This window comes from Anser brachyrhynchus (assembly GCF_964034855.1).
Source record: "Anser brachyrhynchus genome assembly, contig: SCAFFOLD_219, whole genome shotgun sequence".
NCBI classification, from domain to species: domain Eukaryota; kingdom Metazoa; phylum Chordata; class Aves; order Anseriformes; family Anatidae; genus Anser; species Anser brachyrhynchus.
The window spans coordinates 83151-98082 of record NW_027663887.1 but is presented as its reverse complement, the minus strand read 5'-3'; the positions used below and the strand labels follow the sequence as shown (position 1 = coordinate 98082).

At 46.4% G+C, this 14932-nt stretch overlaps 1 long non-coding RNA gene across 2 annotated transcripts in view; it reads right to left on the bottom strand.

Annotated features, from left to right (window-relative positions):
* The window catches only part of LOC308186713, a 114347-nt gene that overhangs the window by 42354 nt on the left and 57061 nt on the right, over nucleotides 1–14932 (bottom strand). For both annotated transcript variants that reach the window (XR_013944200.1, XR_013944201.1), the window contains exons 14-16: nucleotides 2053–2118; nucleotides 477–619; nucleotides 300–404 (exon numbers count right to left, since the gene is read on the bottom strand). This is a non-coding gene — a long non-coding RNA (uncharacterized lncRNA). The remainder of the gene's footprint in view (nucleotides 1–299; nucleotides 405–476; nucleotides 620–2052; nucleotides 2119–14932) is intronic.

The window sequence follows — 14932 nt, the reverse complement described above, 5'->3', positions numbered from 1 at the left end:
CAGCAGGGCATTTATTAGCAGTCCACAGCACTGCTTTTATTTGAGCTGAAGGACGGGAGTCACCTGTATCTTCACATCCCTATCCTTCCTGCCAACTTCTTTCAGCGGTTTGTTGTCCAAACACTAGCAACACCCTGGAGAGCGAGCCCCTGGTGCGACACCGCTCCCCGGGAGCTGTGCAGCTGCTGGCAGCAGCCCACTTGACCTGGCCTCATGCGAGCAACTGCAAAAGGGTTCAGGAGCGCTGCCTGCATGGCCAAGGCCCTGCAAGCAGCACTGTACAGGGTGGGTGCAGTCACCTCTGCCGCTGCTATCCAGCTGAATTCCCGCATCTGAAGATGTCTTCGTGCAGCCTTCTCTCAACGGTGCGCAGCCATCGCCTCCTCTGGGGACAAGCAGCAGCCCTGTGGCAGCAAACAAGCGATCAGAAATTCCCTTCTCCAACCTTAAAAGCCCCAAAGCCCATTTCATCGTACCTTTGACAGCGGCAGGGATCCTTTTGATTGCAGAGAACATAGAGGGTGCTGCTCCCAAGATATGGCAGTTGTTTCTGTTTTTCATGCTCTTATTACACATTATTCCCCCAAGTTTGATTTGGAAAGGACGCAGCTCACAAGAGCTGAAACAAAATGCCAATACCACAATTTGCCGTTTACAAATACGCTACATGTTATTTCCAGGCACGACATAATAGCAGCATAACAGTTTAAATGTATTACATGTGCCACAAACGTCTAAATTGCTGTTGATATTTTTCTGAAGGATCAAAGAGACCTGAGTAAAGAGAAATCCACTTAACTGGGAACAATTGTGAGCATTTGTGCTAACGTCAGTGCCCCCAGAGACCCTCTGGGTCCCCAGCCCCAGCAAACAAGGGCTGAGGAGGTGAAGCTGGAGATGACATTTTGCTCAGTGCAGAGCCTTGCCGTTAGAGCCCTGCGTGCATGGAATCTGCATTTACTGGTAACCAAAAGAGCCACAGGCTTAGATTTCAAAATACACCTACTATCTGGGGCCTCTCTCAGCACTTCGTTTTACCAGTGTTAATATAATGCTCTCATGAACACACTTGCTGGAGTTGTGGGGGTTTTTAATTGTGTGCTTCTTCATTAATTACTTATTTGCATATTTGTTTCACTTTCTGCTTCAAAAGCAAGTCTCTTCTTTATCTCACAAGATCAGATCCACTTAAGAACAAACACCATAAAAATGCACTTTTATATAAAGGAACTCTTTTCTAAACTTGAAACTTCCCAGCAACTTCTATTCATTTCTTTCCAAACATCAGCCTCATGCATCACAAAAAGGAACCATTTTACAATCAGTACCATTACAGAAACATAAAGGTGGTTACGCAAACGGCTCTTTGGGCACCCCACAAAGCCCAGTGCTTGGAAGCGTAACACCAGATCATTTTATAGAGGCTAGGTCAGGGGAGTTTGGACACTCTCAGTATCTGAGGTTCAACCAAATGTCCCTGCAAGGCCCCCCGGCTTTCCCTAAGAAAAGGATCTATACTCCACCATGGGGGATGCACATTTTGTAGTGTTTTGTGTCCCGGGTGTAGACTTTGTGATGCTTTACTTGGCAAATCACACTCCGGATTACTAGATGGTGGGGCAGAGAACGTGGCGCAAGTGAGTGTTTCATGGCACTGCACAAGATTTCCTCTGAAGGAAGGGAGCAAGATTTGTTATTCAGCACGTCTGGGGATATTTGCCCTTGAAAGTGCTGCTGAGAGAACACCAGTATTCATGACAATCCAAATTCTGGGACACTTTTGGACCCAGATAATATTAAGGAGAAAAAAATAGTAAATTGAAAGGTAATTCCATTCTCGTTGTTATTATTTTTTTTTAATCTCTTCTCTATGAATTCTTGCTCTCAGGGTTTTATGTCTTGGTCATCTTTTAAATCTCATCAGGCACTAACCTACTAGGCAAAAAGCAAACCTCCAGGCACTTATTATTCAACAACAGACTTAAAATTAATGTAGCAATTTTTAGTTACCTCCAAGCAAAACAAAAACATTTCCAGAAGTTTACAACTTACAAAAAGAAGAAAAAAGATGTATTTGTCTTCTTTAGGAAAGAGGAGAGAGGAAGTGTACGAGTTGCCCTGCGAAAGAGAAGGAAAATAAATCAACATACAGAAGATGACTTGCAGTGCATCTCTGACTGCAGCACATTTTCATTGGGCTGAACCTCACCTTTTGCAAGCCCAGAAGCAAAGCCAGAGAGGGTGCAATTGCACATGGCCATCTGAAAACTCCAAAAAAGCAGATCTGAACCTGAGACGCTGCTAAGGGACAGCTTCCCAACAGGCACTCATTGGTCTTTTATTTCCCAAAGGGTAGAGAGGGAAACAAGGATGTCAGTATACGTTTGAGCACCAGAAAGATAAAAAGAGAGCGGGAGGGAAGGACCAGTTCAGTCCGCATTAGACACTTGTTGCTCAACAAGGTGGTGTTGCCATTCTTTTGCTCTGAAAGCAGACGTGGCTTTCACTCCTGCCTCCAGGAGCCTCAGGCTCTACTTCTGGGTTTCTTTTCAGGCTTGCTCTGCATTTCCCCCAAGGTGAAATTCCCCCACAGGAGTGTCCCCTTCCAAACAGGGATGCTCTGGGAGCCTCCTCCCTGCCACGGGGGGAACCAAGGAAAGTGCAGCTCCCTGCAAAACCCCCAGCTGACAAAGTGTCTCCCCTTTCCCCCGTTACACACAAAGAAACATTGAAAAAGAGCAGCAGCAGCTCGGGAATACAAGCCTCAGCAGATGTTAGCACGTAGCATCAGCAGAAGACACTCAGGGGAAAAGCCCTCCGTGGGCTGTCCATTTAAGCCTCCGCTTGGCTCTGTTTGTCTCTTGGAGCAAATCAACCTCGGCGCCAGCCCTGCCAGACCGACAGATTGGCTTGAGAGGAGGCAGACCGGTGAGCCAGGTACCGTGAACATAAAGCACGGGGTTGCTTTTTAATTGCACAGTACCCGGCCAGAAACATTGTCCTTGCTGGCCGGCCTACAAGAAGCAACATGCCCTTTACTGTGCCAACACACAGTGACATTTTATTCGGAAATTCAATGGAATGGCATCTGCTGCTGCAATGGCCAAGCTTCTGCCTCAGCAAACCTTGGACCAGATTTTAGCTAAGTGTCCAGGCAGGTGACAACACGGCCAAGGCTCCATCCTCCTTCCACTGCTGGCATTTCACAGGGATGCAAAGGGGTGAACACCACATTCTGTGGGTGTGGAGAAGCTGCACACATCAGGTTTCTATTTCTATCCAGAGGTGCTGTCTTGCTTGACTTCAGGGAATAAATTCACCTGAGTTTGTGAGAGGAACGCTAAGGTGAGCAGAAAGGGGGAAAAAAAGAGGGATGTCAAAAGAAAGAATCAGCCTTAGGCTCTCCAGAAAGCTATAAGAAGTGCGTGGGAGAACGTACTGCCCTGTCTCCAAAATCGGCTGTCACATTCACTCTTCCTGTGCACACTCAGGAGGCAGCAAAACCCCAAAGAGCAATTCTCTACACCAAGATTTATGGGAGGAAGGGGAGAAAAGGTGTCCAGAGACATGCAGCAGCGGTGTACCCCAGGCACAGGGATACAAACAGCAGCAGCCCCATGCTACGTCCTTGTGAAGGGGTGCAAGTCACTGGGTTAGAGGAGCACACAAAACTTTCCTGAACAGGCTTTATCCCGCTGCATGATTTTGCTCTGAAGAAATTGAAGCCACTGTAACATCAAGCCAAAGCCACGGAAAAAAAAGGCCTGCAGGCACCAACGCAGGCAGCGGGTTTTATGCTTTATCTTAGCAAAGTTAACAGCCAGGCTGCGACAGGGGGACGGTAGAGTCAAGCCAAAGCGAAGACACCAAAACCTGCTTTCCAGTCAGTAGAAGGCTTCAAAATCATAACAAAAAATGCATCCGATGAAGATGCAAGTACCTTTAAGCAATTCTTCGATCACACTGCCTCATCCAACTCCTCCCTCCCCCCCCAGCAGTGCCTACAGCCTCAGTGAAAACATTCACTGGAGGGAGAAGGCAGGACGTAGGGGAGGAAGAACAAGGTCTGGTGAAACTCCCCAAGTTTCTGCGTTCCAGCCCTGGGCTCTGCAAGAGACCTGGACACACACCATGCCAAAGGCCCTGGAATCAGCCTGCTGAGATTAGCCAACGCTCACACCATGCAGCAGATATCCAGATTTATGTGTGCAGGAGATGAGAGAAGCCACAACCTCCTCACTGCTGTGGTCATCGCGCTCCTCAGTTCAAGGAAAATTCAAGAAACTGGTGTTTGGGAAGACTTGCCAAACAGGAGATCACACAGAACACACAGCAGGCAGATAGCAGGAGGGATTTCCAGGGTTATTGCACACACATGTCCTGAGCTGCTAACACATTGGGAAGGGAGCTCCCTTCCCTCAGCAGAAACTCAGGAAATCATCCCCCCAGAGATGCTCGCCCCTCTGCAAAGCACGCTCAGCCAGCCTCCAGGAGCAGCCTCCTCCGCCCACACCCCCGGAAGGGAAAGGCAAACCCCCAAATCCTCACGGGTAGGCTACGAGATCGCAGACCGGCCGCATCCCCCTCCTTACACCAGGGACTGCCCTCAGCTTCTTGCAACGTCTCGCAGCCCCAGCCCAGCCAGCGGCACGCTGGCAGCACGTGTTTCTCGTTATTCCCTTTTAGCCCCCAGGCTTCATGTTACAGAAGACCCACACAAGGAACTCAGGTTCGCTGTAGATTGGTGGCAGCAGAACTGGATCCAAGAAGAGCAGAATCCCGCGGCTGCTATCGAGGCGAAGTCCCAGCACAGCGTTAAATCATGGGCCCTCCAGTGCCTGGCAGGGGCTGAACCGCACGTGCGCGCAGGATTAAGTCACGTCTCACTCCAAGCCTCCCATGTACAAACACATTTTAACAGCTACCTCAGTACACCCAGATTAAAAACACAAGTGAAGAAATGCGAAAAGCTTAAGCGGGCCTTCAGCACGCGCAGCTGGGGCCAGCTGGCATGGGGCTGTCACAAAGCGCCGCGCTGCTTCGGTGGAGTGGCAACCAAAAGGCGATCTCCCCTCTCCTTGAAACACTCCTGAAACAAAGCCTCGCTGCTCAGACCTGCCAGAGCTCCTTTATTTGGACCGAAGCTCGCTCACGCTTGGCAGCAGTTCGGTGCAATTTGAAGCTGGCTCAGACCTAAAGTGAAAAGATTAATGGGATATTTGAAATCTCACTCCCGTTTTTCCTCGGATCTCACTTATGTAAAAAGCTCTGATGTTGGTTGCTGAGCTCCTTAAAACATAATCTGCACAATGTGCCACAGTAAATAAACAGATTTAAGCAGCAAGTCTGTTTAAAAGGAGTTGATTTAGAAAGCACACGCATCACTAAAGAGAGCTTATTTCTTATCTAACTCCCAGCACTTAGAAGGCAATTCTTCAGGGGTGTTCTGCAGGCAGTGTGAGATTAGTTTTGTTTGCAGCAATTATTTTCAGGATGTTCTCCACTCGTATGAAGAGGCTGGAAGTTCAGTTAGTTTCTTGGCTTGGGGATTAGAGAAAAGCTGGAGACATTAAAAGAAATGAAAACCAACTTCAGGCAAAGTTACCCGGAAGAGTGACCTTCCCTGCTCGGGTGGAGCGGCCTTCAGCGGGGGAAGCAACGAGAGCTTAAGGCTCTTGGACCCGCACGCGGAGGATTTGACAGACCGTGGCTTCAGCCTTACTTCTCGTAAGGAGCCTCAACCAAACGCAGCAAGGTGTCCAGACGGTGTCTGAATCAAGTGAACCCCCACGCACCCATTTAGTAGACAGAGAATGGGAGTTGCTCTTTGCACACAGAGGCTGGTGAGGACCTCAGCAACCGCCAACACGGCGACAATGCTGGCTGTCACAGGACTAAGCACACCATCTATTGCTTAAAGACAGACCTTCTCATACTGCCCCAGGGACGAGTTGCATCCTTTTCACTGAAGTCACAAGTGTCCGTATTCAGGTAACAAACAGCACATGTTCTACAGTCTCCAGCGACACTTCGGGCTGGCAAAAACTCTGAATTCCCTCTGGGAATCAGGCAAAAGCTGATGTTTGTGCAGCCTGGAAGCCCCCTTCAGGTCCTGCGGAACCATTATGCCCATTCCCCATGGGCATCAAGCCCACAAGAGGGGCTTTGATTTGAAACATTACAGGAGAGATGGCAACTTCAGCCCTTAGCTTTCCGTCCTGCCGCCCGGAGGAGCTGGTTCTGTGCTGGCTCAGGAGGACAGCAAGCAGCTCCTGAACCTGCAGAAGCATTTTCTTTGCCGGCTGCTCAGTCATCTGCACCTCAGGGTTTAAATGTGCAGAGACCCACAGTGCCTGGAGCTTAACTCAGGAGCTAAGATACTGAATTAATAATATTTAATCTCAAAATATTATGTTATGATTCAAGTTAGAAGAAGATTTGCACCTCGATTCTCCAACCTGAAGCCAGTTAGTCTTTCCAGTAGTAGCAGGGAACCATATTCTGCTGCGTGGACTCACACTCTGGCATTCACACAAAGCATTCCCAGCATCCTAAATCCTGCCGTGCTGTTTCCTTCCACCCCTTCCCTCACTCCCACACCCACGAACAGGCCCAAATCACCAGTTCCGAGGCACACGAGACTGTGGGCTCCCTCTGCTTGTTTGCCCCTGTTTTTCTGTGCCCTGGCAGTGCCATCTAACCAATTCAGACAGCTCCTGAGTGCCTCCTTATTTTTTCTGATGTCAGTGCCTGTGGCCTCAGATCTGAGCGCGCCCAGCCGGTACCGAGCCCATGCTGACTGTGCATGTATTGAACAGGGAGTTACCAGCTACAGCAAATGGCATCTGTTCTACAAAGTGGTTTTTAATGTTGCAACAGTGGTAAGAATATTCTGGAGAAAGTAGGCACTTCCATTGTCTCAGGAAATTAATTCCACGTGGCACACTGTTACCCTTAGTTGTGCAAGTGTATCGTAAATGCTAACTCCGCGTGACATGCTCCAGAAAAAAAAACGCCTACACTATCTCATGCATAACCTTTTGCCCATGAAACATACGGCTCATGACTGGCTGGTATGAAGGAGCGACGACCACAGACTACTGAAGAATAACAAGCTGAGTGGAAGCTTTACAACCCGCTGGCAGATCAGCAAGAAAGTGCCTGACCATCGTGACACCCCCTCTCGCTGAAGGCAGCACGTGGCCAGGGATGCACATCGGCTTGGTTTCCTCAGGGTGGGTGCACCAAGTGCTGATTGCAAGGTATCATACAAAGCAAAAGCAGCTTTATTTGCTATCTTTGTGCAGTAAGTTAGAGAAGCGCCTTGGCAACTGTCCTCCACAGGCTGTTTTGGTCCTGTAGTACATCTTCCACTGTAACATTTCCCAATGAGCATTTCTTACCAAGACAGTAACAAAAAAGGTTAAATATTGAACGGGATTTTGAGTACGCAGATAGCTAGGCTGCTGAGCATGGCCATTTTTCTTACATTATTCTACCAACAGCTTTCCTGAGAGCCCCTTTGGCTTTCATACTTAAAGCTTACAGCACTGTTCATCCTGCCTGCAGCCAAAAAGGCTGAGCTGAAGTCTGTCTGCCTCTAATTTGATCTTAGCATCTTTACGCATTTGATTATTTACTGTAACAAGGGACAGAAATTCAGACAGACCTAGTTTTTCAAACAAATCATGCCCAGCCATCTTGAAGACATCTCTAGCTACCTGGAATAATCAAATCAAAACCCTCTGTAAAAGCAGGGATCAATGATACCAAGCCTCACCATTACAGCATTTCATAGACGACTTGGCCGAATACAGAAATGTCATGTTTTTTTCCACTGCAGTGCTTCCTGACTCAGTCCCAGGGTGATGCTTTCTAGGAATTTTCAGTGCCGTGAGCCTTTCCACCGTCTTCCAAGGTCACAGCGTTACGTGCTCTGACACCTCTCATCGTCACTCTACATTTGTCAGGTCTTGCTCGTTACTGCAAGCTGGCAAATACAACAGTTTATACCTCAGATTTAAGGCTGTTGCTCAAATCTAGACAGCAAATCTGCAAACCTGCTACTGATACTAATATAAACACCACTCACAGAAGGAGCTGAAAGAAAAATGCAGGATTACTGGTCTTTGTCTTCTCCTTTCAACCAACTCATTTTCCTAAGGACACATAGGACAAGGAAGTACCAAAATTTTGCAGGGAGCATACACAGAAGGGACTACACAGCCATCCTGAGCTGACGTAACATGCAAATACAAGGATCACACACAAATCCCCATGTAATTCAAAACCATTTTCAGGGTAAGGATCCTGCAGAGCGCCGGGTGCCTCCCTGTGTTTAGCACCATCAGCCCCGCTGCCATGAAGGGAGCTGAAAGCGTTGTGTGATGGGAGCCCAGGCTGGAAGTCGGAGCCACGGGGAAAGCCCAGTTCAGACCTACAGGCACTGTGCTTACGGCTCAGCTGCCCTTCACCTGTCGGCCAGTCTCTCCCAGAGGAGCCCTTCAGGTAACAGGTTTCAGTCCTTGGGATCGCTGTGCTTTAGCCCTTTTCACAGGCTCACATCTCTGGATTTCAGGTACCTCTGCAGCTGGCCTGGCCCAGCACTGACACCTCCAGCAGCTCTGCAGGGCTGTGGTTTCTTCCAGCCATGCTGACCACCCTCTGCAAGACCAGCCGGCTCACCGAGCACAGAGTTTTAGTTAAATAGTTAAAGAAAGGGAAAAAAAAAAAATCAAACAAACAAGCACAAAGGTTCTACTTCATTTTTACCCAGTGCCCTTTTCTTCTCTAACTGAGGCATTTCAGCCTCTGTAAGGCTCTCCTATTTCTCTGCTGATATCTCCAAGCACTGCTGCCCATTCCCATGTACTGCACCCGCATTTCTAGGTGGGCTCTTTATGTAAGCCAGGTGCTTCTGAGCTCATTTTCTTAATCCTTGTCAGGTTGACAATTATATCCATTCATCCACTGCCCATTCTCACAGTCACTGAAATACCTTTTTCAGGGCTATCACTTCTTTATATTCCAGGAATAACAGGCTGCTCTGAGCTAGTCCATCCACTCATCGTGGCACGTGCTTCCTCATCTAAAGGTCACAGATTATCCCCAAATTCTCCATAACACAGAATTACTTTTGGGGTAAATGTATTAATTGGCAAAGCTGAACAGCACCATGGCACAAACCTCTTGCTGACATCCTCCAACCCCACCGTGAACTTTCTTTGTATTGTGAAGTTGTTAGCAGGCACTCCTCATCCACGGAGCAAAACCTGAGTGGCAAGCACCCCCGGTAGAAGTGCAAGAGCTTAGCTGACAATGAGTAATTCCCCACTTGGGGAACACGTGGGACAGTATCATACAATGGTAAGTTTGTGGTTTGTACCAATAAGGTAGTGCTGATGTCAAAGCTTTGGGTGGCAACTTCTGAGATACAAAGGAAGAGCTCTGTATAAATGGGATCTCAAACTACCTTTTGCTTCGTTGTATGACTGTGCTGGCAATAGGTATGGAGATAGCCTTTAATTCATCCGTGCAGTGATCCAAACAGCTCTGATACACATCTGCTTCTTTCTACCTGGTCTGTGCTAGGGCAGCTGCAGAGATTTTTGTTCAGAGCAGGAGCTTGTCACCACTGGTACTGTCCTGAGCCTTAGCAGACACTGACCTTGCAGCCTAAACCTGAAGTCCTCAAGCATCTTGCTACAAAACTGTTATCAAATGTTCACAGTGGGCGACTAGGCTAGTGAAACAAAACCTCTAATCCTTTACGAAACATCGAGTCCTCAGCTTGCAGAATTTCTGAAAAATCTGGTATGAAGAGCCCAAATGTCGCCCTTTCCAAGTGCGTAGCTACAGCTTGCTGACAGAGGTTGTTCACAGAGCTTTGAGCTGGTAACAGGCATGAATAATTTCCTGGACGAGGTAAAAGATCCATATATGTAGTGGCTTACAACTAAGTTCGGAGCAAGCCTTTCAGTATTTTAAAGTGCGCTAACCATATAGGAACAATTGTTTCTGAACAATTAATGAAACAATGGTTTCTTCAAACACAAATGCTGATCCTACCCATCACTGTAAAGCGATTAAAATCCTACCATGCCCTCCTTCAACCTTTTTACTACTGATTTACTACACTCAGCTCTAAAGTCTTCATGAGTGTGTGACCATTAACAAACTTTGGGAACAGCAACACAAATCCCAGTGAAGACACCCATCTATCGATATCCTGAAGGTCGCAGCCCTTCCTCTTCACACAGCAATGATACCAAGTTGTACAAGGGCCGCTCTAGTGTGCGCCTCATGTAATGAAAGAATACTTTAGGACAGGCACTTCTCCTTCTCAAGGGTGTTTTTGGATGCTCTTCTCTGCATTCAGAGTTGACCCCAAGTGGTGGGAACTCCTCCAGACATGGATAGTCCCGTTACTGTCTGTCCCTATTTCAATACAGTGTAATCCAAATAATAACAATAACAATAATAAATAAACAATAAGCAACACCAACACAATCCACCGATTCCCAGAAGCTTATCAGTCAGCTTTGTCACCCTCATAGGCATCACAGTACCGCAGGAAGGACGGGGCTGTATTTATCAGTGGTTCCTCAGATTAAAAATTAAGACATTCTCATCACACGAGATGTAGATGAGCAGTTTGTAAATCATCTGGCGAGGAAAAAAGCAGGCTCTGATATATTTAATATTGCACATTATCAGGCGTGTAGTGCTTAGCATCACTCATTTGCTTTCTTCATGCCCATGATTCAGTCTGTGGTTCACGGGCAGCCCTTTCACCAGGAGCATCAAGGGCAGCTGGGTCACCTCCGACACAGAGCACCATGCACCAGGCACCCACAGCACCCGCTCCTGGCTGAAAAAGCCACTGCAGGAATAAGGTGAGCAACAGAGAGGGTGATTAGGTGAGCTCTGCCCTAGGCAAGTTTTCACCTACTTGCTAATGGCTGCGCAGGTTTCACCCGACTTTTTACTCTGGAATGCAATAAAAGTAGTTACCATAGCAATTTCCACATCGCTTGATACTTGTGCTACCTCTGAGAGTCACAGCACCTTTTTATAGAAACTCTTACCAACACACCATGTGAACTTTTGATTTTTAGATATTTTTGGAAGAAAAGAGACAGCTTAAGTTTCCTGCGATTTTAGAACCCTATTGAAAAGTGGAGCCTTTGTTTCAGGGGGGAACACTGCATATTGCACAGTAGAAACTTATTGCATTTCAGAGGAGAGAGAAGAAAGCGACTTGTTCCAGAAGTATTCATCATCCGCAAGCCATCCACAAAGAAGATGGAAAAATGTCTGCCAAAAAGAAGCCTCTTGCTCCATCAAAGATACGGCATGCTTAAAGAGAAGTTTTGTTTCCATGGTGACTGAATTTGGAGTAAGAACATCCCCAGCATCAGACATGGCGAGATCAAAAACCCAGTTGCTTTTGTTCACTCTGTGAGCTGGGTTTTTAACCCTGCCTCATCCAAACAAACATCCCACTTGTATTTTGCTCTCCCATCTTGCTGTGTACAGCTTCTCTTTGTAAAAGGAGGAGAAGGCAGAAGGGAAAAATAATAAGAGAAGACTGATCATGCAATCTTAATTATTAGAAACAGCACTAGTTTTTAATACTGTACCAGAATTTTCAGAAAGCACTATTTAAAAAAAAAAATCACCAACAACCTGTATGCTAAAGACAATTATGAGTTAGGAATATGTCACTGATGTACACGTTTTTCTTTGTTTTCCTCACCTCTCAGATATAAAAGCTCACCCTCCCCTCACTCTGTCAATCTCATGGTTTTCTAAAGAATGGGAAAAAAGGGTTCTCAGCAGCCACCTTTGAAGGGATGACTACCTGGAGCACGCTCACATGTAGGAAGCAGCAATTCAGGGCTGAAGGTCCTCAACAGCCACATTTTGATCAGTCATCTGCCTGTTTATAATTCTGATCTCACCTATATCCCATAAAACTGGCAATGGCTCCACTTGAAGCAGTCAGATTGCTGCCATTCAGCCTAATACCAGGCATGGGACTTGAGACAGAGGTCGTTAGCTTGAGCATCTCACCTGACCCGTTGCCAAAGCACCGCACGATGCAGAAAGGCTGCGTGAAGGCAGCAAGGACAAAAACCACAAGTGGTGTGAACTTGTCACTTTCTGCTGCTCCTTAAATTCACCTAGGCTGAGCGTCAGGTTGCATTCACTGGAGTCCCAGTCTCTGGTGCAAACAAGATAATTTGCTGAGCAGCTGCCTGAACGGAGATTAAATCCAGACACTACAAACCTGACTGTGGGCAGCCTAGCTTCCCTCCTAGTGCTCCCAACGACCTCCCGCACTGCAGCATGAGGAGAGGGGACATCACAGCACCACAGAAGACTTTGCAAGGAAGGCAATTAATCGCCTCATCTGTAATCTGGAAAAAAAAAAGCAATCAATAGGTTTACTAAAGAGCAATTGCATCTGTTGCTATTGCCAAAAGTCAGGTGACATTTCACAGCCAGCTCCCTGCATCTGGCAGAAATTTCATGAATTTGCACAATGCAACCGGCGTATCACCTGCTGGAAACAATGCTCCTTTCCCCTGTTCGATAAGAATGATAACCAGTTCAGGCGGAAGCAGCTGAGTGTAAAGTTCCCTCTACTACATCTCACCCCCAAAAATTTTCACGGAGGTGAAACTGGAACAACTTTGTGCCAGAGCAGTACCAACAGGCTGTCGGTAGTTCAGCACAGCAGGGCTAGATGACAACGGGACAAGTGGTGGGATCCATCACTGCTCTGGGGACATTTCTCTGCTGCTGTCACACATCACAGAATGTTTTGCCACTGAAACTGAAGGGCTAATTTTAATGCTTGCTACAGCCACTGAAAGCAAGATCTGGCACAGCCACTAAAGCCACTAGCACCTTCTGGTAGCTGCAGATGATCTACTGCCATGTAGAAGGCATGGGAGTAGTATGGAAGGGGGAAAAAGAGTCTACGGTAACTCAAAATAAAGCCAATTCTTTTAGAAATATAGCAATCGGAGTTAACTTAAAAGGGTACTTGACAGTCAGTTGCTCTAGCATTTCTGGCCATCATTTGCCAAGTTGCACAATTTTCAGCATAGAAAACTTTATTTTTTCCAGCAAACAAAATGCTTCAATACTTCTTTCTACATAAAAGAGAATGCCAGCTGCAAGCAACATACTCAAAAAACAATGGACATTAGATGTTTCCATGTAAATGTATCTGAAGGATTAGAGCCATCATTATCCAAATTGCCCAATGCTTTCCAGTACGAGACCCTCTGTCAGTTATTTATACCACTGCCAGGCTTTAGGCTGAAAGTTTACATGCTGGGTGTATGCCTCAGGCAATTTCTTTCATCTTTTTTTTTTTTTTTAATTTCAGCTAAAGCAATACAGAGGTTTCTGAATTGAAATGAAAAACAAAACAAAACAAAAAAAAATGTTGCTTTGCCCACAATAAAAAGCTTTCAACCTTTGCCTTGCCTGGCTGTACCACCCTTCGACTGAGCATGCAACTCAAAGCTTTGGCAACTCGTGCGGTTAGAGCAAGAACATTTTCTGGCATCGCCAGGAAAATCCACCCAAATTGAGCCACTTTGCTAGCTTTGGGGAGGGGAGGGGAATAAAAAAAAATTAGCTGGTATTTGCCCATGAAATAAACATTCAAGATTCTTTTTCTGAAGTATGGCACTCCACACTTTGGCCTTGAAGTGTAACGTTTTGTTGACTGCTGTCAGCAGCACCGTCTGGAGTCCCAGGCTCCACGCAACCAAGCAGGCGGAAGCCTGATGCTGAATAAAACATCCCCCTTTCAGATCCCCTGGCTCTGACTACTTTTCCAACACCACATTGCCCTGTCAATAAACATTCTCAGTAGACTGACTGGAGAAACAAACAAAAAGAAAAAAGCACAGAGACAATCAAGCCCAATTAATTTAGAAATGTGAAAGGTTCTTCATCAATGTCTAAAGATGGGATTTTTTTTTTTAACCTGTTTCATATAAGAGACAATTGAGGCCTCATTTTCATTTGGAGCTGAACAAAATGATGGTCCAAAATTAAGCTTGTTTACAAAAGCTAAGGCTTTAAGTCCTTCCAAAAAATAATTTTAGACTACTTTGAGTTAAATGAAATGAAATGTTCTCACTCCAAGGTTAGCTACAAACAGGACCGATTGCTAAGTCATATCTTGTGATATCAACAGCTAAATTCTTCAGCAAACATGCTGAATGGGACAGCTCTTGGCTCACTTAATGATGGGTGTCTAACAAGGTGGCATGAAGTGGCCTCTAGAGATCCCCCCCCCACACTCAACTGGCTACTGAGTATAAGACCAGGCAGTTAATTTCTAGACAGCAACAGCTAGATGAAATGGGTCTTATCCGAAGATAAATTTCATTAAAAACTCTGAATATCAACTACTTCTGCTCCCAAAAGAAAAAACCGCAGGATGAAAGCTTGGCTCTCCTCACTTCTAGACGTGCTCGCGGCTTTATGTCAGGGATTCCAGCTGCAAGCATCAGCTTGACTTGCGTTGCTTTCATCGTCCTTTAAAGGGTTCTCTTTAGAACTGCAACATGAAATACGTGGAAATACAGTCATAATTTCTTAGTCTGGAGAAGCATTTCTGGATCCTGCACAGTCAGGGCCTGGGAAGAAAGGTTCTCATTGTGTCATGATGCGCCAGAAGGATGCAGGGAAGGGATACAGCCCTTTTACCAGTCTCAGCCATGAACGTCATCTTTAAAAAGATAAAGGAAGCAAATAAAACCTCTTTCTTTAGATACACCACTGATGTGCAAGCATGTGCTGCTACTCCACTGCAAGAGAGCAAACACAATCCCTCCCATTGGCTTGTGTTGTTATGCCACAAACTTTCTCCCTAACTGCTACCAAGGCAGCTCAAGTTCTT